This window comes from Anser brachyrhynchus (assembly GCF_964034855.1).
Source record: "Anser brachyrhynchus genome assembly, chromosome: 9".
In the NCBI taxonomy this organism is placed as follows: Eukaryota; Metazoa; Chordata; class Aves; order Anseriformes; family Anatidae; genus Anser; species Anser brachyrhynchus.
Window position 1 is genome coordinate 3,221,098 of NC_137703.1, and position 27,857 is coordinate 3,248,954.

At 39.1% G+C, this 27,857-nt stretch overlaps 1 protein-coding gene across 1 annotated transcript in view; it reads left to right on the forward strand.

Annotated features, from left to right (window-relative positions):
- LOC308199620 (uncharacterized protein) overlaps positions 1-27,857 on the forward strand; it is a 372,210-nt gene that overhangs the window by 66,658 nt on the left and 277,695 nt on the right. Inside the window, exons 6-9 of the mRNA XM_080604046.1 lie at positions 5,164-5,337; positions 6,408-6,525; positions 11,309-12,993; positions 13,297-26,594. The gene's annotated coding sequence lies outside the window, so the exon portion shown is untranslated. The remainder of the gene's footprint in view (positions 1-5,163; positions 5,338-6,407; positions 6,526-11,308; positions 12,994-13,296; positions 26,595-27,857) is intronic.

Below are 27,857 nucleotides of genomic sequence, written 5' to 3' on the forward strand. Positions count from 1 at the left end.
TATGGTTTTGTCAGTAACTGTTGAGTTTCCTCAGAGAGTTCATCATAGCCTTTTCTTCTTAATTGGGCAACTCAAATTAAACTGATATTGGTTTTAAACAAAACTAATATTATTTTAATCACAGTTAGCACTGGTGGATGCAGAAGTGTGTGTTTCAACCCAGATGAATTTAAAGTCAGAGAAGAAATGAGATTAGCTATATACTGACATCTTCAGACAAATGAACCTAGTACAAAAGACAGTTTCTTATTATACGTTTAGTGATTAAACTTTTCCCACATTTGAAAGTCCCTAAAGCTTCTGGAGAAATATTGGAGTCAAAACTCTTGGTAACCAAATAACAGTCAATTCATTGCTACGCTGACTGGGTACTTGGCAGTGTGCTGTCCCACCATTGCTTGGGTTTTAACCATAAGATGATATTGCTGCTAAAATATCTTAGAGAACTGGAGGGGGTAATGAGAAGTCAAATTTAAACAGAAGTCAACTTTCTCCAGACTTATTGTATATACTCCTGAGGTTTGTTCATACATCCAGTGGCTTCAATTTACTTGAAGTTCTTAGTTAAAATACATAGTCTAGGTGGAAGGATATGCTACAGGTGCAAATCATCAGTCAACTTTCATTCAAATACAACTTTTCAAAATTTTTCCTACGGAAAAACTGTATTTTTCATTAAAAATATGAGATTTTTTCAGAAAAATAAATAATTAGAAGAATATCAGTAACTTTCAGTGATACATCTAAAATCTTTTTTCTTCTAAGAAAATAATGTCTCCTCTAGCAGACTTTGGTAGAATTTTAAGTATGAAGAAATAAAAAACTACACAACAAAACATTTCAAAACATTTCTTAGGGATTTCATAGGGATATTTGTAGTAAAAAAGTCCCTGAGAGCCTTCTTCAGTTTAGCCTTGGAAACTCTGTCCTACAATGAGGCTGACACACCCCAAGGTCCACACCCATTTCTGTTTTGGATGTATTTCCCAGGAAATGACACTCATGGATATGTATCTGAACAGATTTTGAGCTGATACTGAAATTAGATCTCTCACTTGTTACAGTCAAAAGAAAAAAAAAATATATATATATACATATTTTAAATTCAGCTTTGTCGAGGAAGAGAAAACATGTTACATCTATGGCTCAAAGGGAGAATAAGTGAATGATGGAGAGCCATGGCCTGACGAGCTTAACTTCTCCAGATGACTGAGCACAGAATGAAGAAATGTAATCACTGAAGAGTAGCGAGAGTCCTGATTTTCTCATCCCTCTGTGGGATTTTTGGGTGAACACATCTCTATTGTCCTCACTGAAATAGCATCTTACATATAAAGGTACTTCTGGAAGACTTTTGTGCTGAGCATCTTCTGATAAAACATTCACAAAATAGCCACTTCCCTTTTTATCAAGAAAAGCTATAATCATGCACTTTTTTAATATCTTCAAATGAATCTACAGTTTGATTTTCTTTAGCAAACGAAATCTCTGATTTCACAAAAATCATTTAAAAAACAAAAACAAAACTACAACAACTTAAGGCTTAATAAGTAAAAGTGCTCTCTCTTTAAAGAGTGCTTAAATATTTACCGTAAATGAAGAAGAGGTCTTCACAGTCTAAATGAGAAATAATGCCCCTGCCATTGCAATTGTATAAGAAATTACCTTTTGGTAAACGAGAAAAACCTTTCTATTTTGGCTCATGTAAAAAGTATGAATAGTTTTCTTCTGTCATAAGTGATTTGCTTGTCAGCATGTCCATCACAATAGCATGGCTCAATTCACACCTGCCCTGAAGGAGTATATATGATGGTAACTATAGTCAGTGCAATTCAGTGATATTACATCAGAATTATTACCACCAGGCTTTTTTTCACAGTAACCGTTTAAGCTAGTGTTTAACATAGAAGGTTATGTAAAATGTTATGCGATGATTATGAAATATTTTTTATCCTAAGAAATAGAATTGGTCAGAGTGTATGTGTCAGCATTTTTCTCTGAAGATTTATTTTTAATTAATTTTCACTAGATAAGATAGTTATTACCTTTTCTTTCGTGTATCAAATTTCTTATATTTCTTTAAAACGCTATTGCATCCAGTAATGTCTTTAATCAAAGCTGGTTTTAGTTTTAATACGTTACAAAAAAATTCAAGGAGAATAAGTCAGACTTATATTTGATAATACTGAACCACTTTTATTGCTATTATAATTGTAATATTTTTAATGATTGAAAAACCTGTTCTGCATTATTCTGGGAGAGGACAGATGGCCAGCTAATGTGTAACATGTAAATAAAGTCAGTATTCTCATCTTCTACTTACAAAAAACAAATACAGTCTCTGACCATAATTCCGCAAACATTTTCAAAACCCAGGAAAAAGAGCCATGTTCCTCAAAATGTGTTTTTTATATCACTTCTAAGTGCATTAGTGGTTTGGAACAGAGGGAACATAGAAAGTGAAGTGTTTTATGATAAAGTGAAATTGTTATGGGTTTGATTGAAAAAAAAAACCTGCCGGCTATTATGGGCCATTTCTACGGATCCCTCAGAAGTGCCACAGCAGGACATGAGGGCTGCACTCTCTGGCAAAGACCGTGTTTAGTTCTGTGTGTGTCTTGGTGTTACCTGTTTCTCTTGTGTGGAAGTCAAAATATGGAAATGGTAAGTGGAAAAACAAAAGGATAGCCAGTATCATTTAATTTCCTGCTCTAACGGGCCAGTGGCTCTTGCTTCCCAGCAGCTGCAGAGCATGGCACATCAGCTTGTGCACCATCCTGAGCTGCGCCTGAAGCTTTTGTTTACTATCGGCAGGAAAGGAAAAAGAAAAAAAAAATTCTATGTGCACCTACATAATATATATAAAATATAAATATCAGCTATTTCTTTCATTAGCAATGAGTATTTTAGTATCAGCTTTGTATGTTGGTACAAAGGAGGATCTAGGTCTGTGCTTGACAGGTCTGTTCTGTGTCAAAAGTGAAGGAAAAGCTCTGCGAACATGTGGCTTTACAGCCTTTCCACCACAGGATAAGTTCACAAATGCTACCATCAGGAATGCAGCTCCAGCTTCAGCTAAACCAATTAGGCCAGTAAAGCAGGCCAGTTTGGAACTGTTCAGGCAGTCCCCAAGTTAAACTGGAACTGGAATTAGGATTAAAAGAGGATATCCCAAAGAGGATTAGATCTAAGTGAATGTGGCTTTCACATTCTTAGGACGGCTTAGGGTGTCACAGTGTACTGTCATTTAAGTCCAAATTGCCAGCTTTCATTTTGTGGAACAAAGTGATGTCCCAAGAAGAAGACTGGGCAAAAAGAGGTTCCTCTGGAGCAGGAGGGCTTATCTCACCTTATACCTCATCCCATTCTAGCCAGCAGAACACAGGAGTTTTTTTTTCTTGATATGCTATTGCCCTGGAGTTTCCCTCTTTATTAATCCGCAGGTATAATTAAACCACATGATTTATTCTGTTTTCTGTAATGTCAGCAGAAGAAGATAGGAGTAGAGCAGATCATAAAACGTCTGCTTGAGGGGTCACTTTCTCGGCTCTGCTCCTCAGGGTGTGGAGCAAGGTTACAGAAAAAGGACAGCTGAGGGGAGGGCAAGGGGAGAGGAAATATAAATGTGATTATCATTGGCTTAGATCTGCTCCTATTTAAATCAAAGATAGTTTTAACTTAGTGAAACCAATTCTGGTCTCTTTTTCAAACAGTCTGCAGAGTGTCGGACATTATTAAATGTGGATAAATGTCTAAAGGATGGACCTTAAGTGGCAGTAGAGCTTGAAGGCAATGTCACAGTAAGGCCTTGTAAAGTTTTTTACCTCTAGGTCACCAATCCAAATCCAGTCTAGGTCATTACTGGCTCAAAGTCATTACCAGCTCGTGAATGTCATCGAATGACACTCAAAATGTTAAGTATCCTGTTCTACAATCAGTACCTGAAAAATCTTTGCATCAACTTTGTGTGATCAGGGAATAGCTCATTGTATCACTCTTCACCCGTAACCTCCAATTTTATCACTTCTTATAAAAGGCATTACCTGTCACGGATACATCAATATATATAATGGCTAACCAGTCTTCATCAAGTGAAAGCTCATAGTCTGTAGGATGGGCCAAATAATTTATTTGTATTGTGTCTAATTATATATATTTTACTTATTTTCATTGCTTTCTGTTAACAGAAAATACATTTTCCTTTCCTTATTCAAATACAGAAAATTTCAACACAGTAGATATTTGCTGCCAGGAGGTAAATAACTAAAGTCAAACGATACTTTTCATCTCTGTATCTTCTGTCCTTGTTTGCCGAGATGGCCGGAGGGAGCAGTTATTGACATTAGCAATATATTTTGTCCTTCCTGGGTTTGAAGATACAAAAGATAGTGACTAGCAGTCCAGCTACAATAATGCTAACACTTGTAATCTAAGTTAATACAGGAAAGTCTTGTTAACAATACTCTGAAGTTTTTATATAGGAAAACTTTATTTTCCCTGGTATCATACACTTCTAACATCCCTTTGGGTCTAAATGCAAACAGCTTCATTCTTCCAGAAGACAGACAGGGAGAGGTTTTTCAGTGACGTTGTTGGTGGAAATTTCTTCCTTCCCTGTCTCGGGCCCGTTTCCTTACCATTGGGTCCCAGCTGCAGTTTGAAAGCTTCTTCAGCCTCGTGGGATGTGAAGGGTGATGGTTACCTGAGTTTGTCAGACCTGGACCCCAGAGCGAGGCCAGGCGAGGTGTATTTACTGACTGGTGTTGGATTTAAATAACACCGTTGTAGTCCTGTTGGAAAAGGCTCTGCTGAAGCTCCAGTCCTTATGTAAAGGTGAGGCGCTTTTGGGCCCAGTGGTCGCCCCGCATTGCCTAAGAAGAAATAGAGGAGACATAGCTGGAAATAATCGTAAGAAAAGAATCAAGGAACTTTTAGCATATTAACAAATAATTATATCTTTAAAGTGAGAGTTCTTAAAAGACACCAGCAAAACCCAGATGAAAACTAATGAGATTTTTTCACATAAAGTAGAAATAGCCCATGAAGAAGCAGCTTTTTCTTTCTCTCTCTCCCTCGTGTGTGTGTGACCCATAGTGATTCCAAAGTCATTTTTAATAGGATTATGCTCTCAAGCCTTACTTTTCCAATTTCCTTCCCTCTTAGCACCATTTCTGCAAAGACTTGTGCTGGTATGGTTAGAGTGATCGCTTTTACAGACATCAAGCCTTTCCCCATCCCGAGTGCAAGCAAGGCTGAAAATGGAGAGCTATTAAAAGCCTTGTTCCAAATTCAGGTGGTGAATTGGATGCTGGCTGCAGGAAAGGAAGGGTGTTTAAGGTAAGCGGGTACTTCCACTGTCATATAGAACAAAGCAGTTTTTAAAGAATAGGGCAAGATCTCTGCGCAAAATGATGCTTACAAAATCACTTAGGAGTTCAGTTGTGCGTGCGAAGTAAGGTTAATATCTGTGCACTTTGATAACAATTCCCATGCATGTGTAATGTACAGTTTCTGTAGGACCTCTACATATATAAAATGAGAGCTCAAACGTCCTTTGCGTGTGCATGTGCTACAAGCAGAAAAGAGAAGGGTAGATGGGCTCATACAGCTGCTCTTGTTCAGAAAACTGCACAGTAAGGAGAGAAGCAAATCTGGCCCCAAGCTACTGAAGTAAGTTCCCAGGCTGAAAACTGAGGGTTGTATGCCTTTAGGTACTGAAAAACAGTAAAACCAGGAAGTTACAGACTTTGTGCCTGGCAGTGACAAGGAGTACAGGAGGAGGGAACCCACTAGAGGCACGATGCTTGGCTGAATACGTTTCCATTGAAGTTTCCCTTTTGTAAAAGGGAACTAAAAGCAGCGGATATGATTTTCTGATATTTTGATTTTGCTAATTGTCTTAGTTTCTGCTTCGAGGTTGTCCAGGAATGTTAAAAATCTGCCTGATAAGCTGTCCTGCAGAGCAAGTGGCTTTCTTTATATTCCCTGTAATAACAGGCCAGCGCTAACCCAGGCATGAGCTATTCACTGGCCCCATGCTCTTACCCCAGGTTCCCTCTCACCAGACCACCTCTGATGGTGGGAGGCATGATGAAAAGGTGTGCTAGGTCAGAGCGGTCATCCTTTCTGCAATGTGAAACTATCCTTTATTTAACAGTCTATTACTGCCTCCAGCCTATCCAACCTACTTCACAGCTTCTTTAAGAGAAATAAAAAAAAGCAGGTTGAGATTACTTCAGAAAATCTTGGAGTGGGGTGCGGGTCCATGTCCTTTGGCCCACAGGCTCTAGAGGCTCTTGCAAAACTCTTCTATTATTTATTCGAAAATGCACAGTTCATTTTATTTTGTTTTGTTTCAACTTGTACAGCATCTGCTGAGAGTTTTTTTTTTTTTCCCTTTATATTAGATATATAAAAGAATGGAAGTAAAGGCAGGAGCTGAAGCAATTTCCAAGAAAAGGCAAGAGGAGGATGATTTACTGTGAGCTGTAATGAGAGATAGACTCCTGGTTTCATAAATTCAGGGTAAGCACCAGTGTATCTGCCTCAATCGATGTCCGCTGCTGAAGCGCCGCCAGGCTGGGAGCCCGTCCCGCCGGGCAGCCTGCACTGATTGCGCCGGGGCTGCTCCGTAGCCATGGGCAGGGGGGCAGCCAGGGAGGGACAAATCCCTGCAGCTCGGTGAGCTGCTGGCACAGAATCGCTCACGGTTCAGACCCGAGGTCATCAGTACAAACGGCAAAAGTCTTGCCATCTATACGGTCAAATCGGGAAGGTAATCAGTCGCACATGGTGCTTCTCGTTAGATCCCAGGCAGTTCGTGTACAGTGCTCTGGAAGATATTGATTGAGAAATATGAGAGCTGGATTGCAGGATGAGAGCAGAGAGAGAGTGAAGCATTAAGGCAGAGCTATGAGAAAGTCCTTTTAACCCAGAAATTGCCATTGTCAGTTGGGGCAGCCAGGAAAATGAAGTGTCTTAGAAGCATCAAAGTAAAGATTGCTGAAGATGTTTGATTCTGTACTGCAGATCAGAGGAAATGTGACAGTTTGTCTTGGTAATGCTCCCCAGGATGTTTTTCACGATATTGAGAATTATTTTGCCCGAAGGCATGAATTTCAAATGAGTTGTATTCTAATAATATTGAGATGTGGGTCTGAATCTCAGGAAAAAAAGGGAATAAGAGGCAGAGAAATTTGGTAATGTAGATAAATAGAACAAAATGAGATCTACATGAGAAATTTTATTAAATTTGGAATTGGCTGCTGGACCAGAAAGATAGAGCTAAGTAAAAGCATGAAGTTAACTAAGGGAAAAATGAGCTTGAAGCTGAACAGAACTCAAATTCTTCTTTGCCAGGAAGGCAGGATCTTTGCTATGACCTTGAGAGCTGCTGGATGTGCCACTCACACGCGTGCCCTGAGGTAGCGCTAGAGAAATTTTTGCAAATGCAGCTATTGTTTTTATGTCAGAGCTGTCATGCACCATGTGCTGCCTGCCGTTCATGTTGTCTGTTATCCAGTCTGCTGAGGAACTGGGTAAGCAAGGTGAGATGCGAACCCAGGCTCCTGAAGCTGATGTTTCTAATATCTGAAGTAGCTCTGGTCTCTCCTTGGCCTGTAGCAGAGGGCAGTTGGATGCGTCATTTGGGCATCACCACATTTAGGCTAACTCGGAGAGGGTTTCTCTCAGCTCAGACAAATCAGCCGTGGATGGTGGTGCAGATTCGTTAAGTAATTGGCGTTGGAAGGGACCTCAGGAGGTCATTCAGCACAGCCTCCCGCTCAGTGCTTTGTGTTCTTTGTTGCTAGTGGTCAGGCTGTTATCCCTCACTGGTATGTGCTAAGGGAGATAAGTAACACACTAAATGTATGTGGAATAATCTAGTGACACTTTAAGAAAACACAAAACAAAACATAGATACATAACCCTCTTGTTCAGGCACACTTCCCACTAACGAAATATTCAGTAGCACTTTCTTGCTGATATACTTCATCATGCTGATCTGCTATGGGCTCATTTTTCTGCTCCCATGACCTATTTTTTCCTTTCTGTCCAATCACAGGCAGCGTATCTCTTATGCTTTCCTTTTTTTAACATCCTGTTCTTTATGTCCAGACTCTTTTTTTTTTTTCCCCGCTAGTTAACTGTAATTATACACCTTTTTAATGAGTTTTAATTCATTTTAGCATGTTTTTATGTGACTAACTGCAATCCCCCTGCTGGTCTAATTTCATATAGTATATTTAATTGAGTCCCCTTCTGCAAGTACACAGTTTGCAAAAACGTGTGTGGCAAACCCAGTCCTAAAGCATAAATTGTGCTTTATTCCCCGTCTTCTGATTAGATTCTTAGTTGCATTACATTATTTTTTTTTCCCCAATAAAATCCCGTCACGTACAGCTTAACCACTCCAGCAAATTAATTTATTCTATATTTAATGCCACATACAGAAACGCCTTTATGGGTCTCCAAATTGTTCATTTCAACCATTCTAAAATTAGTTCCCTTTTATTAATTGGAGAGTCATTGCATTCTTGGGAAGACAGAAAGCTCTCCTGCAAACCACATTAACTGGACAGATGTTCTGAAATAGGTTAAATATTACCCAGTAAGTGCTGATACAGCTCATCAGTCACGTCACTGCAACAATCACTCTTTCCATAATCTAATACAGGCTAAACGGTAGTATGAGAAAGGCAGTCTCAGAAGTGATGAACTGACATGATAGACAATAGTTTTCCATTTACAGTAGATTCAGGACTTAAAATATCTGGAACAATTTCATTCATCCGTGATTACAGGATGAAACCCCCCTTCCTTGTAACAGTCGATGTTGCTTTCCAAAGGCGGAGGTATTCGGCATGTATTTTATTGTTGTTTTGCCCTAGAGCTCAAATACTGTTTGAAGAAAGTCATCATCAGTTTACAGGTCAATAAAGGAAAGATGAAGCAAAGGAAGCCACTGTCTAGGCAAAATCATCCCGTAGACACTGAGTATGTGGGCAGAAGGGTAGATTAAAGCTTTCTTTCAGGAGTTTGGGTCTTTCCAACCTAACTATGTCCTGGAAACAGTCAGCTCAATAACTGGACCACCTCTATCCCTCTCTTCAAATGTTTCTTGTCTGCAACCTCTCTAATGGCATAAGAGGGTCTCAGGATATATTTACATATGTCCAGATAAAGAGACTTACATAAGCCTATAACCAGACAAGATATATCTCAGAGGCAATTGCTAGTGTTTCCTTGTTAAATTCTTCATGATATTTTATGCCATGTCAGCAGCTACATGACGATAAAGCAAATGACACAGGTGTCCTGACAGCCAATTCCAATGACTGGAAGGCAAAAAATGCCAAGTTTCCTTATTTTAACAGCTAGATGAATGATGTTTGATCAAAGAACAGAATCTAAGCATCATGGTTCTTAACTAGCCTATCAAAAATAGCCGCAGGAAATTTCTGGAGCTCTCAGTTTTATAGTGGGATGTTCAAGACCATTTAATCTTTTTCATTGCACTTGAATTCTTAAGCTTTCCAGGACCAATCACAGCATGTTCAGGTAAAATCCCAAGTATTTAAAATAACGTACACAAAAATAGGACTTGAGCAATGCATTTTCAATCTTTAGTTGTGGGTTGGCTTTGACAAACCCTCTTGCTGTGTCAGCACTTGGATTCGCTTAGCCGCCATGATTGAGGCTGCTGGATAGCATTTGCATAAGCCTGTACGCCTGATGGTACACAGCCAAAATTAGCTGTGACAGCAGGCTGAAAGAAGAAGCACTGAAGTTTAGGACAGCCATTGGCATCTCAATAAATTTTCATGTTTACTTCCAGAAGTATGTGATCCCAGTTCATTAGTTACTCTGCTCCCTGAGGGGCATGTTGGATTTGGGGATGGAATGGTATTGTCTTGGAAAATTAGCCTCTGGATCATCACTTGTGCTCGTAACAAACAGTGACACTTTCTGAAAGATCATCCTACTTTCATCCCCCAGAATCATTTTCTTGTCTTTGGGAGTACTCTGGAATTCTTTTATGAAATATGGAACACAAATCTGATCGGTGTAAGGTGACTTACCAGACCTTACAGCGTGATGGGGATAATGGAGGTAACACTATGAGCTTCCAGATGAAGAATGACACAGAAGATGAGCCCAAGCAGCTCAAAGAAACATTTACAATTTCAAACTAGTAGCTGTGTGAAAATCCATTGATTACGACCATTTTAAAACAACAACAAGAAAATGCTCGAAAGGTAAATATTGTGAAAAAATGACTTTGGTTTTATTGATATAGTCCCTTGTGTACTTTACAACTACAGTTAAGAATTCAGATTTGTCACTGAGACCAGTGAGATCAAAAGGGCCAGTGTGGTGGCCCTCTGCAATTTGCTTCAGGCTGCTGAGAGTTCTAGCAAAAATAGAAAAAAATTACTTCTGGTAGCAGCACAGGCTTTAAGAAAAGTTGCATTACGCTATCCAAATAGAGCACTCTGGTGCTATATTTGATGCTATAGTGGACAATGATGGCGTAGTTACAGACATTGCCTCCCTTTATCAACTACAGCACTAAGGTTATTATTATGCTTATCTTTTGAAACCTAAACACTCATTCATGAGGTAGTTCTACAGAGAAGTTCAAAATCCATTTAAGCAGTTTTCACAGCTCAGAGTTTCTGTAATCAGATGAATTTTACCAACCATGAGTGGTTTTAGAAGTTTCCTATACTGAAAAAAAGGTCAAGTTTACCTTACAGAAATAATGCTGCTGAAATTGGTCACGTCGAACTTCCCTGCAACCGAATGCAACACCATTAACATTAGTGAGATCTTTCTCCTATTTCTTCTTCTTACTTCTCTCTTAGTCATGAACTCTCTAGCCGCTCAAGTCAAACTCACTTAATATGGAAAAATCTGTATGTGTTTTGTTTACAGCAAAGCTTAGTAAGTTGCAATAAATTAATTAAATTGCAGTGTGGAAAATAAGATGCTTTTGCTAGTATCAGAACATTTTGATTATCTGTACAACCAGTAAACACAAAAATAAAAGAATAGTCACAAAATCTGTTGAGGTTTATTTTTTCCATGAACACTTCAATTTCCGTGAAAGTCGCAAGCAAACAAGACATTTAAACCACTTCAATCTACTCTAAATCAGAAACTACAGTCTCTGCTGGGATCTCTGTATTTTATTATTGTGTCAAAAATTAGGCGAGAAAAATTGGAATAGAATGAGAGACCTGAATTAACAAAAACCTTTGTGTCTTACGTGTTACAGAAATAAATTTTCCCTGGCTCTAAACAGGCAGTTCAGAACCCCCAGAAGGATTTCAGTGTTAGTTCCTGGAAGAGTAAATGTTTGCTCAGCTCCATCTTCAAACTCTTGCAGCATTTTGACCATTGCGAGTAGCACTCATCTGAAATCTTCCAGTGTTGCTTTTTAACTATTCTGCTTTCACGGTGTATTGCAATAAATGATGGATGTATTTGTGATTCTCCTTGGCTGGTTTTGCTGCTACCCCATCCCAACTCTGTGGGATTCCTAAAACATGAAAAAGGATTTGGGACCAGAAGAGACCAACTCACATATACAAGTTATGGCATGCTCTATAGTTGCAGCAGCTGTGTAATATATGCTTAGTCCGTGAAAGGTCCACAGCATATCCACTATTTACGGTTAAAGATCACACAGGTCAGGAAACATTCTCAAAAGATCTGCTGCAACTGCGGTACAAAGGGGCAAAAACCACAGGAGCAGATCAGGCGAGATGAAGGGCCTCATCGTTGTACTCTGCCACTGTAACGGCAGGGAATTTTCAGGTGTCCAAATGATCTGAGAAAGGTCACAGAGGCCAGAGAAACACTTGTATGGTATTTTCATTCTGCACTTTTCAACAGGATTTGAGATGTCACATTTTAGAGGAAAGCACATTAGGGTGTAGAGTCCTTTATCGAAAATCGGGACATTTGGATCATATGTGTAGCTAATTGAACTGATGTGACCAGAATATTTTTCCATTACTACTGGCAGAAGTGTTTTGCCTGACTGCACTTAAACCAATTTTATGTGCCTATAACACCACTGTCTTCAAATGTGTAGCGAGAATTTTAATTCAGCAGGATAAAATTGATAACTTCTATAATGACAAAAGTATTAGTGCAAGTATTAAAGAAGTGAACATAATTACTGTATTTCTTTGAACCAACATTATTTTAGCCTTAACCCTGCGATGGTCAGGCACATTGGATCACAGTGTCTTTGGCATTGTTTAAAAATTCAATTTGAAATCTAATTCATTATAGGCGAACTACCATTCCTGAAGGGTTAGCTGCCATATTTTCCTTATTCAAATCACACTGCACCTTCCAGATTAGTTGCTTGACCTTCTCTATACTTTCAATTGAAACCAAAATCTAAACTTCAGAAAAAGCTTTCTATAATTCATTTGGAAATGTATGGCTTCTTAGGTTTGCCTATTACACAGTTTACTATGCATGCTCCACTGACATTAGATATGGCCTTGGATGAGAAGTTCTGTGCACCCAGCAGGAGATGTGTTCTCCAAAACTGCCCAATTACCATGCAGGGGAGGGGGGTTACTTGTGGCATAAATCACTGCTCGGTGTGAGTAACAGCCTGGCCCCCAGCTTTGCATTAACCTGCAGCCAATCTGCAAGTCAATCCCTGCTGAACATCTTCACCTGAGAAAGGGGTTGAGCATCACCAAAAGCTAAGGAGAAAGAGAGACAGAAAGGCATATAACAAGTTTCCATAGAGCCTGCTGTTTATTTTATTTTATTGTAAATAGATAATTGCATCTAAGTCTTAGACTCCCCCTACACCAGGGAAATGGGTATTTGATGACTCCTTTTTGGCTCACAACCCTTTCGGGATTTTAGCAAGAAGAATATGGCTACAGCAGAAGTAAACAAGCAAGGTACAGGCAAGACATCTTGTACAGATATTCTTTACTCAAAACCCTAAATTAGGTAAGGTTATTTGCTTATTAATCAACTCCTAAAACATGCTTGCAAGCTTTTATTTTTAATTGAATTCATTATTAAATTGCAAGGTAGTCAGTTTTAAAATAAGGTGCTTATTAAATCTGGTAAGCATTGCGTTGTTGGGAGAAATGGTTGTGTAAGCAAGATGTGTTTAGCAATGTTTTTAGGGAGTACAAATGGGAACCTCTTAGAGGCTTGGTGTGATTTATACTTGTAGTAGATACAGAGAAAACTGCCACCAAGAGTCTTTCTACTGCACTTTTCTTTCTTTATTCTTCTTGACACAAGACAGGAAACTTTCAGCTGGAATTTCCATGTCTGGGTGTCTAAATCTGGATGCTTGAATAGCCTGATGTCTCAAAGGAGGGTGCAGTTGTGCGGGGTTGCCTTTGTCTTCATTAAGTTGGGTCAGGAAGACGTTTTCAGGTAACAAAACACAGCACAACAGTATTTGAGGAGGGGCCATCTTTCACAAGCTTGGGAGAAAATCAGCTGAATTCTAAACTGGAAAAGTACTATCCATATTTTATTAGCTGAAGTAATGAAGGAGAAGAGAGATTTAGATAGTACTGTCTAAATCCCAAGGTAATTTATCCACTGGTTAACAATGTTCAGTAGAAGAGACTTCTAGTAAGAATGTAAATCAGAGGAGAGCTAAGAGAGAAAAGCTGCATATCTTATATAATAAGATTGCTGAATAAGAGTTACAAATGTTTTAGCATAAGTATGAAATTATTGGAATAAGTGAGATGTGGCTGAATGAGAAAAGTGATTGGGGATTTAAAACATCAAGAGTTTACTGAAAGGACATATAAAATGAACGAAGAGACATGGGAGTGCTATTGGTAAGGGATCATGGAGGCTTGCAGAGAAATGATGTATGTATTTAGATGATATGGCAGAGACTCTTTGTGCTGAGGTTAAGAGCACTAAAAGTAGACAGATGGTTTTAGTGTTTTTCGCACTAGTCTCCAGTGAGTACAAGTCAGGAAATGGTTTTATAAATATGATTAAAAGGTGAATGCATTAACTACTGATTGATACTGTGCATGCTTATAAAGGCCTGAATTCTAACGTGGTTATGCCCCTGGAATTGTCCAGTGGGATGAGCTTCAGAGTCAAATGCCACATAGGAACTGAAATGCATAAAATGTACCACAATTTTTCAGATGTATAGCGAACACTAGCCTTATCTGCTTGTTTATGAAAACATCAATACGCAACATTAAAGCACTTAGTTCCAAACCTGTAGCGAGCCATAAAATGGCAGTAAATGACAGACTTTGATTAGGGAAGAGACAGACAAATCATGAATGTTTCCAAGTTTTCAGGCCATTCCTGCTAATATTCATGAACTCATTTCCCCTGGCAAGTAGTTTGTCAAGAGTTCTTGTAACACCTTTTAGTTTTCAAGTCTGGCAGATACTTAAGATAATGTTAACGTCAAGGATAGTAGCTTGCCTTCATGTTACTTAGTCTATCACTTGCTGGAAAAGTCATCTCAGTGAGAAACTTAATTAGCTTCTGTCTTGTAGTCCATTTGCTTGATTTTATTTGGGTTCTTTTTCATTGAGTTCAACTGTTAAAAACAGGATTATAATGCGTGTGTGTACACACAATACACAGTTTAATTTTATATATTAAAAAATCGGTTGTATGTTATGCATGTATATATAAATATGTATAAAAAACTCTGAAGTCTTTGGAAGTGATCATTTAAGCCATGAGAAGTCCTGGCCCAATTGTAGCTGTTCTAAAGAATTCACAGCTCAGTTTTCCAACATGAGGTGGTTCTGTTACCCAAGGTAGTCTGGGTAACAGCTAGTGATGCTCACATCCCATCCACGAAATCCTAAGCAAATTCCTATGTTTTTTCCAGATGATCTCTCTAATAAAAACTGGGGAAAAAGAACTATTTCAGCAATGGACCAACAGTTTAAGATAAACATACTCCCTTGTGAAAAGTAGTCAGTGGAAGAAAATAAGGTTACTAAGTTACAGGGAGATTTTGATAAAACCTTATTACTGTCTCAGCTCTATATCTATTTCAGAGACACTAATGGCCCATCTGGATCACAGCTTTATAAACAAGCTTCCTAACAATTAAATACTGCAACCTCAGAGAGTGGTTACAGCCCACGTGTTTTTATTATTTATTTTTAAGTATCAGGCAAGAAGCTTGCTAATATAGAGAGAAATAAACATAGGTAGGTATGTATAGATGTTTGTATACTGGACCACTCAGTAACTGCTAGCAAAGTATTTCCTTAAATAACTATATTTTTTCATACATAAAGTCTAAGAGACAAGTTTTAAAGTCAGACAACCACCTTGGCGTTTGTGTAAGAATTATGATGAAGCTGATTGCAGTAATAAAGGAAGCATTTCAAGTGTTTGTGCGCAGAGCATACAGTAACCAATTTGGTGCAAAATACAAATTATGCTGCGTAATAGGGCTTACTGGGCTCAGAGGCACAGCTGTGTGCCCAGCCGTCCTGTATCCCATTGCAATGGGATGATCGTGATGCAGAACTTTTCACCATGTGCTGCTTATATTTTCTGATTCAGGTCGGTTTTCTAAAGTTGTAACTGTACTGTCACTCATGGAATAAATGGTTTCATTGGCACGGCGATGGTAATGCTAAACTTGTTTGAGTGCTTGAATTGTCCAATATTAACGTATTTTCGTGTGACTAACATCCTAATTTTTGCTTCCAAATCTCATTAAATAAGAGACAATGAAAACTGCAGCAGGTTTCTTGAATTGATCTGGTTCCCATATGTGAGAAAAAGCTATTAAATACAGCCATGGTCAGTTAGCTGGTGTAAAACTATGGTATTTAGTTCAATCCAATAATATTATGAAAATTTGGACACACTCTGTGGGTATTACAAAACTACAGTTGCAAAGCAGGCATGCAGACCAGGTTATAGAAAGTTCCAAAGGATTTGGGGGGTTTGGAGTGGTTTATTTGCAAAGGACGCTTCACAGTCCCAGATTCCCAGCTGATACAAAGCAGCGTAAAGCGACAGTGATTTGAGTGAACTGCAGCTGCACCCCTAGTTCTCTTATACAACATATGGCAAATCTGTAGTACGTCCTGGCTGCTATTAATTTCAGGGAAGCCCTATCAGTTTTGTTTGTCTCAGAATAAAGCCTACCACTTCTTTATTTCCCATTCTTGTTTTTCATTCCCCTTTCATTTCTGTCATTTGTCCTGCCAGTTCAGCCGTGGCCCTCTTGTATTAATTCAATAGCAGTTGGTTTAGCAAAGTTGGAAACTCCCTGTTCCTGAACCTTTTTTTTTTTTCCCCAGACATGAAACATCTCTTTCCCTTTCTCCTTTTCTGTTTTATCTTTGTTATAAACTGATTCATATCAAATGATTGCCCAATCCATCTGTCCACTGGCCTCTTTTATAATCTCAGAGAGATTTGCCACCAGGTTAGCTCCATGTTCTAGCTACTTCATTGTCTGGCTTTGACAATTAATCTCTCTAAGCGCTAAGTTTTTTATTGCTTTTCTCTATGGCTCATTTTCTCTAACATGCATCAAATTGTTGCATTTTTTTTCATGTTTAAAGAAATAAAAACCTGTCAGTGGCCTTTCAAGAACTATAAATATTGATGTTCTCTTGTTTCCTTCCCTTAGACATTGACTTATGTGATAGCTCATACCAAAAGTCTGTGCAAATACCTATTCTGTCATCCAAACAATTTTTAAACGTGGTGACAAAGGAACTTTTTAAATGGAGATGGCAAGCCTAAGGAAGTCAAATCTTACTGGCAAGTTTGTCTTTCAGCTGCAGGATATGCAAGAGACGATGTTGTCTCCATCTTGATAAGTAAACCTTAGAATGTTTTTTTACAGGATCCCATCATTTAAACAGAAGCCCTAAAATAGGTTTTCTGTAGCTATGACAAGTGCATTGTGTTTTTTTTCTGTATTTTCATAGATGAAAATGTTATGTAAAACAGGCAATTAACCCTTTCCAGTTTAATCAGTATGTGTGATTGATCACTAACATCCAAACATCATTTTCGGGTTTTACCAGTTGTTGCTGTAGCTTGCTTCAGTTTATCTACCACATAATTTTATTATTAAAAAAAAAATTAGGAAATGTTTTATATATTTCCAACTCAGTTGTGTATTTCTACTGTGACATAAAGCTTGATATCTATTTCTAAGTTCAGAAAACTGGTGTTATTGCTTGGGACTTAAGTAGCTTTCTATTGCCTGAGAAGAAAACAGCATGTAACTCCTATTTAAAAATGATACTTGTATTTCTGTGTGAACTCTAAAACCAGCATATCAGGCTTATACCTCTGCGTGGATTATTTTATCTTTGTATTCATAAAAGTAAAACTGGCTGAAGCGTTACCATGGTAAAAGAGGAATGAAACAAAATGGATCAACATGGTGGATGCAATCTTGTTTCATTCATTATTTATTATATGAACTGAAATCTTCTTAGGTACTCAGAGTAAATGAATGTGAGATTTAAGTCAGTGATTAGAAACAGTTTGAGGTGGGATTAGTATTCTAGTTTTGTACCTTTTTCCTTAGTCTAAATAATAGACCAACATAGCCCAGTTTAATCACTGTGCTTAGATGGAGTTTTTTTTTTTTTTATTCTGTATGTTTCTTTATTCTCTGTTGCTGAATGGTAGGAAATCTGACACTATCATTTGGATTTGCCTGAAGGATCACGGTTGTTGCATACGTGTGTTGTAAGGCTGTGGGGAGCTCCCAGTGTGTGGCTGAAGTGGGTCTGTCCTGGCAGCCCCAGGGGAAATCTCCCCACTGGGCAGCCCATTGCTTGCTGAGCACCAAAATGTCCATGCGACCTTCTGAGGGAACATGAATAATGGAAATTTGTCATTTGTTACCTTTTTTTTTTTCTTTTTTTTTTTATCACTTGTCAGTATGTCCCCTTGGAGTTGCTCTGAGCATCTTCTTGGCAGGATCAGGTTCCAGTGCTCACCAAGGGGGGGGGCGGGACGGGACCAGAAAACTCGTGATCCATTTAAATCCTGCTTATTTCCGCAAACAAGGTTTGAGTAGGATTGAAGTGGTGTGTTGGCCTTCTATGTGGAACTGATTTTCACCCAAAGGGCCAATTAGCAGTGTTTCTGAGGGACCAGGCTCATATTTCTGAAAGTCTCTGCTGTTTTCAATGCTCCTTTTAAGTCAAAGTTTATAATGTTCAGGGCTTATAGTAAAATAAGAAGTTGGAATACAAACTTGGAGTAAATATACCCTGAGGTTAACTTTACATTTCCGATTTAGTTTTAGTGCATAACATGAGAATTTTGGAAGTTTAGAACAACATGAAAATAAGAAGTTTTCTATTACATATTGTATACGAGGTGATTTAGAGGTTAGTGGATGAATTGGTATGGTAACTTTTGCTGGTTGTTGATGCATTCAAATTTAAAGCCGTGACACATCTTTCAGTCTGCTGTTACGTTTAAATATGCAAAAAAGCTCTGTGGATATTTAATTGTACAACACTGAATATCTCAAGTAGAAATACGAGGTATTTGAAACTGGAGAGAACAGTTCACAACCTTGTGAGTACTGCAAGCTGTTATTTTGCAGTCTGGTTTTTTTTTTTTTCTTTCCACAATTATTGAGGAAATAGTTAAAGGTTTTACTTTTGCTAAAATGAACAAATTTGGAAAACATGTTTTCATATCTTCATGAAAGTGAACTTTTCCTTTACCAGAAACCAGTATTTACGATAGCCTTGCCCAAAACAGATGCTGGTGTAATCTCATCCCTTGCTAGGAGCGTATGAGTGGGATTGTAAGAATCCCACATGTAATTTTTTGATGGCAGTTTGAGTTTAGAGTTTTTAAAGTCAAATGTGAAATGAGCAAAATTCTGAGTTTAGTGCACAAATACCCTCTTGCTTGATACTTGTTTATATAGGCTATCGTCTCAGACCAAGGAAACAATATCATTAACCAAGTGAATAGCTTCCACCAACTGCAAAAAATGTGCCACACAGTGGTAAACAATCTGTCGTTGTGTGTTTGCCTCTTGGTTATACTTTTTATTTATCAGTGAGAGGCTGGTGGCTTTAATAAACTAATAATCTTAAAATGAATGCATCTTTAATTCTATATATGGTGAGTCTACGTTACTGTTATTTAAAGCACAGAATTTCTGAAGTTGGAAAGCCATAGACAAAACAGGGCAAACATATTTCAGCTGTCTTCTGAAACGGAGCTTCCTGACACCATGTCTTTATGTAGCATATTAAACTTCAGTTCAGTGAACTGCGGGTCAAACACATGCAGTAAAGAACAGTTTTTATGGCCTCTTTGGCTTTTGAAACACTTTTTTTTCTTTCTTGTACTGTATATATGAAAGTCACTTGATTTACAATACAATAGTCGGATTAAAAACAATATTCCTGGTAGCTTTTCTCTTTTATAATACTGAAACAGGAAAGGAATATTCATAGACAGGCATTTAAGAGCCAAAAAAGTAAGAGCAGATTCACCTTCTGCTGTCCTTTGGAACTGTAACTCTCCACACGTTTTAGGTAGATCACAAGAGTCAGTCTGACCTTCCGCTATACTGGTTTTGGTGAAATGTTTTTGGTGAGTTTGCATTCATATGTTTCGATTGCCTTACCAAGTGCTAAAATTCCTTTTCAATACAGATGCTTTCCATACGCACTAAACTTAATTACCGGCCTAAAAATATTTCCTTTCAGAATTGTTTCCAGTTTGAATTGGTATATATGATTTGGAAGTAAGGCTGGAACATCTCTCCTATGAAAACAGGCTGAGAGAGCTGGGGGTGTTTGGCCTGGAGAAGGGAAGGCCCTGGGAGGACCTCACAGCACCCTGCCAGTGCCTGAAGAGGCCTGCAGGAAGGCCCGGGAGGGCCTCTTTGTCAGCGGATGTAGGTTTAGCTCAGACATTAGGTAGAAATTCTTCATTATGAAGGAGTGAGGCCCTGGCCCAGGCTGCCCCATCCCTGGCAGTGCCCAAGGCCCGGCTGGGTGGGCTTTGGGCAGCCTGGGCTTGGGGGCAGGCGGCCCTGCCCATGGCAGGGGGGGCTGGAGGAGTTTTGAGGTCCCTTCTGCCCCAAATCAGTCTGTGAGGTCAGTCAGTGTCTACAGAGTGGGCCTCATATACAACCTGAAATGTACTTCTTCAGGGCACTTCTGTAAAGATAATTATGATGTGCAACTTTATGACTTTATTTCATTGCTTCAATATCTCTTGAAATCTGTCCCTTTACACACTTTCATTGGCACATCTGAAAGAAAGTTTTTAAAATTGCACGTGGATCTTCATATGAAAAGCAATCAATCATATTAAAAAACATGCGTATCAAATATAAAATCCTTGAAAACTAATTAGAGAAGCGTAACACTTGAGATGGGGGGAATGTTGGGGCACAAAGATGTTTCAGCACTTCAGCTATGGGATTGGCCCCATACGGTTTCTTGGTTTCTTTGTACCCCAAACATTCTTACAATTCTCCCTTCCCATTTAATACTGGCACTTATTGCTTAGCAGTGTGTTTAATTTTTTTTCCCATTAAAACATCCAGCCTAAAAAATAAAAATATGAAAAGCATGGAGTGAGTAGGTGGAAATCCTTTGTTGCTGAGCCAAATTGAAAGATGGACATTCTGTAATTTTCTGACACAGTGGGAGCTCTGCACAGGGGGAAAAAATAGCTCTTGAAGCTACATTTCCCTTTATCAGCTTGTGTGCCGTGAGTGTGCTTTCTAGTTAAAACTTTTAAGTGACTTTAATTATGGAAACTAAGAAGGACTGCTGCAGAAATTATTCCCACGCAAGGTAAAAGGTCATTAAAAGTTTGGACTATCAAGCTAATTTGTGAACAATACTGTGCATGAAGTGTTCTAACAGTGGTAATTACATTGCAAAATCTCCTTGTTGCTGCAGTGTTTTCCTACCCCTTTGTCCAGCTCCTGGCAGAGCGCACTGTTCAAACTTTTTTCAAAATAAATAACAAGTGGTCATTATCACAGTTTAGTAATTGCATGGCTGCTATAAAAAACACAGATGTGGGGCTGTAATAAAACTACGAATAGGTATGACTGGTCAGAATCCTCTTAGATTCGCCTTAAATCTTGAGTTGAGTTCTGTGGTAGAGAAATGTCACAAGGAGAGGTTTGCTATCTTTCCTGCCTGCGTACATTAGAAAATACTGACATGTCTGCAAGTCTCAGCTTTGACCAAGCTTTAACCTTTAGTTAGGACTTGGTAAATAACACACATTTTGCTCACTTTCTGTCATCACGAATCTAAAATTAAACCAATTGATGAAACTTAAATAGAAAATTCTGGCCTGTAGAAGAGCTGTTAGTTGACTTTATAAACATTGCAGAAACGTGATGTTACCTTCAGCATCAGAAGGCAGGCACTTCCACAAGTATAGCTTCCACGGTCTGGTGGCAAAAGCTATGGACGGGTAAGAGCTGCAGTGGCACATGGGACACCTTTGAGAAAAGTAGTTTGGTGTACCCGAGGTTTGCTTCTACAACCCTGTTATAACTCGTTCAAACAACCAGCAAGGCTGTGGGCTTGCATTGAGATATAGTTAATAAGAAGCCTTTATTTAAAACCACTGCTGAACATGTAGGTGTTGACTGGATTTTTGTGCATTATCTTTAGCATCTGTTCTCAGAGACAAAACCCACCTCTCCCACTGGGTGCAGCACTGAGAACAGCGGTGCAGCTGAAACAATAATAGCATCAATTAGTCATATACTAAAAATAAATTCAGCATGACTTTATTCAGCTCAGTTTGGTGACTTGAAGATGCTGCATCTTGCAGGTGGAGGCAAAAAAAAAAAAAAATTAGATTTACTGTTACTTTCCAAAATCAACATGTTTGGGCTGTGATTGCAGATCTGTCGTGATGTTGGTATCACAGCCTTACATTAACTGTGTTCACTAACTTTTCTAACCAATTTCTTTTAATCACATTTAAGTAAAGTCTAATATATGCTTCTGATATACTCAGAAGTTTAGCAGAGCAAAAGGGGCAATTGAGACTTGAATGAGGATGACAGGGTTTTATGTCAAAATTCTGATATAAAGAGATGAAGTCCCTTCTCAATATATTATATGTGCCCAAGCCATCAGGATGGAATTGAGATACAGCTGCGCTGGTCTGATGCCTGGAGCGAGCTGGAAGGCCATTCCCAGAATGTGCTGTCTAATGGCAGACCAAAATCTGTTTCTTAAACTCATTACTAAACATGGAAGAATATATATATATATTTATAATTTTTTGGGGGGGGAGGGGATTAGAACGTGTATTGTCAGCAGAAGCACACTTTAAAATATTTTTTTGTGTAGACAATAAAGACATTGTTAATAGGAAAACACAAAACACCTCACACTATAAATTTTCACTTTGTTACGAAATATTCTTCTTCAATATGAATACAGAAAATGCGATAGTTTATATTCAATATTTGGCTGTTGACATGCTTCCATTACAAATGTCATCTGCGTCACCAAAACCTAGACAGATTTTTCATCTGTGTCACCAAAAGCCTTTCCTTTTAGGCTCTCATTACCTGGAGCGATCTGATGATAAAATTTGTAAATCATCAGGGGCTAGGAAAAGATAAAATGCATGACAATGGCTCCAAATTATCTTTGATTTGTTTCTGGGTAGAAAGTTGTGATCACGACTTTATGAATGCATTGTTTTCTAAACAGGGCCTGATTCAATGTAACAAAAGAATATAATCACAATGTAGGGGGGGAATCTGTACTGGGACATGAAAGTAGATCATGCATACATTGCTGTGAGTTAGTGTATTTTAAGATTAGGACACCTCATGTAGTCAGAAGGCTGCAAGTTAAACTTTGTTTCCCTGGATAAAGCACATTTTTGTTGTAAAATGTGTCTTTCTGGAACACGCATGATGTTAGGAGATTTTGGTGACTCAGAAACCTGGTCTTAGTTAAGCTGACAAACATCTTACTGAGGAACTGCAAGGTTGAAGAGGATAATTTCATTTCAGAAATGTGCATTAGTGTTTCTGGAATTCCCTTTTGCTGTGTTATAGAATGGAATTGTACAGAGAGCTGATACTGTGTGTTCTGTTTTCATGGGATTTGGAAAACTTTGCTTTCAAAACTTAATCATATGAAATATTCCCCTTTCAAGACAATAAGATATTGTTATGAAGAAACTTTTGTGGAATAATATTCCAAGCAACTAAAGCAATGCACATTCTTACTTTAAAATAAATAAATAAAAATCCAGCTTCTCTGATGTCCATGAAAAGTAATGGAAGCCTCTTTTGTTAATTTAGAAATAATATTCTAGATATCAGAAAACTTGTTTATTTTAAAATTCTAATGACATATAATTGTTCTGCTATAAGTCCAGATGAATAGGACACAAATCATGTTTTCCAGCTACAGGAACTGGATTTCATCTCTTTCAAACACCTTCCCTTAGTCTGGAGCAAGGAGGAGAAATGAGGGAGCTCTTCATGTTCCTTCATGTTGCTCCTTGAAATTCAGGTTGGTGTGTAGACAGGTTATTTCATCTTTCTTTCAACCTGTGCAGGTTTGTAACTTTATCTCACTTCATGCAGAGGTAAATGTTATTGCTTGTACAGCAGCTTGTAAACTAAGTGTGCAGGCCGACAACATGTTGTGCCTCACCGCAGCCTCTGCACATCTACAAGAACTAGCGCCATCTCCGTGCCTGTGTGAGCAGCACCTCTTCAAACCAGGGACGGATTTTGAAGACGTGACATATTTTGGCATGAAAGGAACAAAACGCAGTGAAAGCCTTGCTGATCTGAGGTAGTAAAATAAACTGAAGTCACTGAAGTACAAAACCACATTGGAGAGCCTAATTTAATTCCACAAAAGGGTGCGGCTAAGTGTTGGTACTAGTTAGGCTAGCTGAAATGCCTGTTTTTTTCCTTTATTTCTAAACCTATGTATAACTCACATGTAACCATGTGAGGAGATGATGGGCCACATTGCTTCCCACCTCCCTGTAAGCACATTTTTTTTAGCCTTTTTAGTGGCAAAATAAGAAAATTTGGTTTTCAGCATGGAGCTATTGCCTTACTTCAGTGGATTTTTTTTTAATTAAACAAAAGTTATTATGTAGATGAATAGCTAGGTCATAAAGCCCTCATAGATGTAAATATTTTCTTCTCAAAGGGTTTAGGCCTGTGTATATTTTGTCGTGCTTTGGCATAAAATGCTTCTACTAAATATTTGGAGCCCGTTCTACCAACTTATTTTACATGTATGTATATCAAAGTAGTCTAGTAAATTCCAGCTTTAAGCACCTAATGTGATGTTGGAAGTAAGAAGGTTTTTTAATGTATTTGTGACAGTTTGGAGTTGACACCAGCAAAGACCATACAAGTGACTGAAGAAAACATGGTTCAAAAGCATATTTTTCCATCATGTAGGTAAACGCATAATCCTTTGAATTTAAGATTTCATGGCTTGTTTTCAAGGCATAAACTCGTGAGGCTTTTTTCAAACCATGCTGTACTTAGCAATGCCTTCAGTATTGAGATGGAAGCTGGTGGCGGCTGCGCAAGGCGCTCAGCAGCAGACTGACAGGAGGAACAGCAGGCTGCAGCTGGGCTGGGGGAGATGGGGCTGCCTCATCGTTTTACAAGGAACCTTATTTGACATTGATAGGACTATGGAAAAAATAAAAATCAAGAGTGTATAACTTAAAGCTTTAATTGAGATCTCTTTCCAGAAAACCGAAGGAAATTTTTCCTCAACAATAAAATATTGCTTATGAAGATATTCTTGCCGAAGATAGGAAGGGGAACAAATTTGCATTTAGATTGAGATACGCTGAGGAGGAAAACAGAGCAAACCTGCAAGCCCTCCTCTCCTGTGTGAAGAGCTCTGCAGTAGGCCAGTAGTGGCTGTGTTTGACGAGCTGGGGTCTGCTCTTTGCTCATACCATGGCGGAGGGTGAGGCAGCTGAGGGAGGTATCATTGTTAAGCACATTAGCTTGGGTACCCGCAAATCAGGATCCTGTGAGAGAGCTGCTAGTCCCTCCTATGAGGCAGGCTTGGCCTCATCCCTGTTTCATGCCCACAGGCACTGTCTGTGTGCAGGCATCGGAGGGCTGCCAGCACAGTCACCCTTACCCGAAGGCAGGGCAGGGTGGCTGCTGGTGACAGGCAAGGTGGAGGCGCTGGGTGCTGAGGGTGAGGAGGGCAATTAGGAACAGTTCCTGGCTATACGCTTAAGCAATTTTCAGAGAGAACCTGTGAGTATTTCTCTTGTCCTCTCTACCAACTCCAGGGTGGGTTGCAGCCTATAAACAGGCTCAAGGTAGCCTCGTGCCTCCTGCCCCTGTACCGAGGGCACTGGAGTTGTTGCTAAAAAAAAAATAAAAATAAAAAAAAAATCACAACTTTTTTTTTTCTTTGGATCGTGGCAGGATTTAAAGAGCTGGGTCTCAGTCGCTTCGTTAAGGAAAGTGGCTGTGTACGTGATTTCCTTATGAATGCTGTCACACCGAAACTGTGCCCTGACCAGGGGAAGGCTGTCTGCTGGCAGCTGATGGCTCCGCACCGCTTCCCACGAGCGCTCTCCTGTACGGGACCTCGGTACAGCCTGCGGTACAGCCCAGACCCCAGCGTCACATGGGGACAGTGGTGTCACACTGCCACGTCTCTGCCGGCAAAGCAGTGGCCATCCCCAGGGGACCAGGAGAGTGCATTTATTTGAGATGAAAACCATGTTTTTTCCCTGCTCTGTTTGAATTCAGTTTTGTTTTCCTGAGATCCTGAACTGTACAAATATTCAGAGATGCAGCAAAGCTTTCAGAGATTTTCAGTTTTAAAATTTTATTTATTTCCTCAGATCTCTAAGCAAACCGACAGTGTTGTCAGAGTCTGCATCTTTCTCTTCATTTTTTAAATATAGAGTAGTCTCCGTATCTTATTATTTCTCTATTTAGAGTAATAAAACACAGCCTTTTGGAATAATTGAGGATGAATACAAAAACAATTGCAAAAAAAAAGCACAACAATATAAATGTAAATCAGGCACATTTTTATTTTTTAGAGCTGTGTTAGGCCTCCATTAGCTGGTCCATTGTGGTAATCCTTCTCAAATTGTTTAATTTTCTTTTCTAAATCCATGGTTTCATTGATCTGCATCTTTATCCCCCACAAAGTTTCTTTAGTGATGATCCCATGAATAAAAACTAATATCCCAGAGATTTCTCTCTCTAGTGGAGTAAACATCTAAGCTGTGGGGGGGGGAGAAGCTGGTTTTCAGTTCTTTTCTTGAGCTTCTTACATTTAAGCTGATTCTTATAAATATATATAAATATATGTACAGTTTCTCTATATGCATGTTTCTGAAATATGCAGTGGGAAAGTTAACTCTCAGTCCTTGTTCACTGAATGATACTGATGATGTACAATCACTGAAAAATAAATTAACTTTGCTAGCCAAACTTCATGCTGATAAACTTCTTATCAGTTATGTCAAGGTGTTACTAGGTCATAATTCCTGAAAGTCAAGAAAGGAAAAACTGGAGATACTTTATTTTTTAAGTGAGTATATATAAATATATTGGTGTTATTCTTTCATCACATTGTGTGGTATTGCAGAGTCACGGAGTCACTGTGTGATTCAGGCAGCGTTGGTCAGAAGGGAGCTGGTATAATGTCCAAAAATCAGTCCAAAGAGCCCTGAATATGTAATATACATCTAGATACCTTGTTCATTATTTGTTTTGATCAAAGGCAGAAAAAACAGCTGTCTCTGTGGCGCAATCGGTTAGCGCATTCGGCTGTTAACCGAAAGGCTGGTGGTTCGAGCCCACCCAGGGACGGGGAATATCAGATCTCTTCATGTTTTGAGAGAGACGTGGACGTACTGGAGCAAGCCCAGCACAGGGCTATCAAGCAGGGCATGGAGCCTTCAGCTGAAGGGAGAGGCTGCAGGAGCCGGGGCTGCTAGGCCTGGAGAGGAGGTGCCTTGGCTCTGGAGGACCTCCCACAAGGACAGGGCCGAGCTCAGGAGTGCCCAGCGCCAGGAGCAGGGCCTTGGGCACAAATGGGAGCCTGGGAGGCTCCCTCTGGCCCCCAGGAAGCACTTCTGTGCTGTGTGGGTGCCAGAGCCTGGCCCGGGTACCACAGGGTGCTGGGGTCTCCTTGGGGACCTCCAGGAAGCTGTTGGGACGTGGCCCTGGGCCGTGCTTTGAGTGGCCTTGCTGGGGCAGGGCTGGGGCCTCATGGCTTCCAGAGATCCCCTCCAACCTATACAATGCTGTGATACAGCAATCACTGAAAACTTAATTATTTTGAGGTTTTTTAAATTATTCTCTCTAAAGTATTACTAAAAAAAAAAAACTTTCAAAATCAGTAAAAATGAAAATAATTTGGCTTTATATTAGAGCAGTCTGGCAGGTCAGACATCAGTGAAATAATATTCTAAAGAAATTTATGAAAAATACTCTGGACAAAACTTCTATAATACACTTTAAGGAGAATGAGGGGCAATGAAAAGAGTGAAGAAAATCTATTTCATGTTCTGTGTCAAACTTCTTAATACATTTTTCGTTCTCCAGTCCCTTTCAGATGAATGTTTTTGCTTTCTTAAGTAAATCCTGACCTCTCTTTTGTGCCTGGAGAAGCTTTTAATTAAAGCTGACCAGGGAAAGGACCATTATTCCAGGTCGAAGCAGCCAGTGAGGGTTTCCTGGAAGCAAAACTCCTTTGTTCGCAAAGCTCTGTTCTATAGCTGTTCTTTGAACACGACCAAAGAAAATAGGAAGGGCAATATCAGTACATCTGTGTGGATCAACCCATGAG